Raw genomic sequence first — 2,072 nt, forward strand, 5'->3', positions numbered from 1 at the left:
CCTCTCTAGCTTGTGCTCTTTTACCAACTGAGCTTCATCCATTTTTATAACAAATACTAGCTTGCCATCTATACAATGAAAGAGAAATTTAGTAAGGATATAGAAATCAAAAGAAATAAAGTTGAATGTGAAGAGGGAATTTCTCTTACCTTCTTCTCTCATCCCATTGAATTTGACCATGGCTCTCTACAAATTCTCTACATCCACGTAAACATTATTGAAAGCATTCATCTCAAACGTTTGGATGCCAGATTTCTTTTTACTCTTCCAAGTCATTGTACCACTTACACAATGGTATCCTCCAAGCTTTTCTCTAGCACATTGGTTTGTTTCTTGATGTGCAAGCCTTATAGACCATGGCATTGGCATTGGCAATGGCGTTGTAGATATCTTATACTTTTCCTCCATACCAAACTTGAAAATTTCAAAAACAAAGTTGTAACCTTCACGACTTACACCAGTAGCATCACATGCTCCAAGCACCTTCTTTGCTTGGACGAGGCCCTTGAAATCCTTGATTACCTCTCTGGCAACTTGTTTACGTAGCCCTTTTTGTTTAGGGTCCTTCAACACTTCCATGACATCACTTGGCTTTATTAAACTTCTTAGAACATATGAAGGATCATTATCATCCATTTCCATTGTTTCCATCACATCCTCCATGAAATTCCTCAAGTAGAGTACAAATGATTCTTAATGGAAAGAATGCAACACCACAAATATTTTGGAGTAAGAAATTTCATTGAAAATTTGGGGAACTAACCTTGCAGCCCATATTCTCCTCTTTCAGGCACCACTATTGGTTGACAATGCATCCATAGATTGCAATTGTCTTTTCCTCTCCTTCAGTCCCAAAGGTCTTCCCTTCAACTTTTGTACTCATTCTATCAACTTCTCTCATTCCTTCTCCACAGCACGTTGAACTTGGCCATAGATAGACCTTTCCAAATCTTGTTTGCTTTTAGCAAGTTTTTGGATTCATTCTTCCAATTCATATCTCTCCAAGTCCAGTGCATGTGCTTTGTCACTGAGTTCTTTGTTTTGCAATTGGAGATCCTGCATACTATTATGCATTGCCACAATAGTAATATTTCCCAAATGTGCAAGCTCTTCTGCTTGGGCTCTCTGCACCTCACTTGCGTGCATAGCCAATGTCTGAGAATGGTTCAATCGATTGCAATAACCAAGCAATCCAGCATGTCCCTTGCCAACAAACCGAACAACATCATCCACTGTATGAAAAGGAGGACTCTTTTGGGTGGCAGGGTCTAAAGGATACAAGTTTCCATCCACCCAAAGGTCAAGATGCTTCTTCCCTTGCAATCAAAGACTGTGGAGCACACTTTGAGGAGTTCCACTATATCCCAAAGAGTGTGTGCTTGCATATTCTAGCTCCAGTTGTAGGGTCACATGGTACTTGTTGGATATGTCCTCGAATGGTGCCATGAGTACTCAAAGAGAGGTATTAGTGATGTAGGCTAAAATGTAGGGGAGAGCTGGCAAAGATGGAGCAGTGAGAGGGAGAGAGTAGCAAGGAAGAGGTAGGGGGCAAGAGGAAGAGGAGGAGGAGAGTAGGGCGACACGTGTAGAAGAAGGGAGGAGGAGGGGAGAGATGCTATAGGAGGGAGGAGGAGGGGAAAGATTATGCAGGAGGGAGGAGCAAAGGAGAGGGAGCCTGGGCGGCTAGAGAAGGAGGGGAGAGGAAGGAGGGAGGAGGAGGAGAAGCAAGACAGAGGAGGGGAGAGGAGGAGGGAGGGGGAGGGAGGGAGAGGGAGAGGGAGGAGGAGGAAGGAGGGAGGGAGGGAGGGAGGAGGGAGGGAGAGAGAGGGAGAGAGAGAGAGAGGGAGGGAGGGAGATTCAAAATTTGAAATTCAAATTTCAAAAAGTGGCCCCCTCCCCTCATTGATGGGGGGAGAGGTAGGCTCAAATGTGGGCTTAACCCACCTAGGTTGGGCTAGTTAGGCCTCTCTGGGACCCTCCAAGCCCCTTGCATTAGCCCACTAAGCATTCCCTAATCCATTCCTTATGAGGCCCTTTTGAGACCCCAATTCCCCCCTAATGTGTAGGGAGAT

The sequence above is a fragment of the Dipteris shenzhenensis genome, chromosome 32, assembly GCF_047967505.1.
Source record: "Dipteris shenzhenensis isolate YYH24624 ecotype China chromosome 32, Dip_SZ_1.0, whole genome shotgun sequence".
Taxonomy (NCBI): Eukaryota; Viridiplantae; Streptophyta; class Polypodiopsida; order Gleicheniales; family Dipteridaceae; genus Dipteris; species Dipteris shenzhenensis.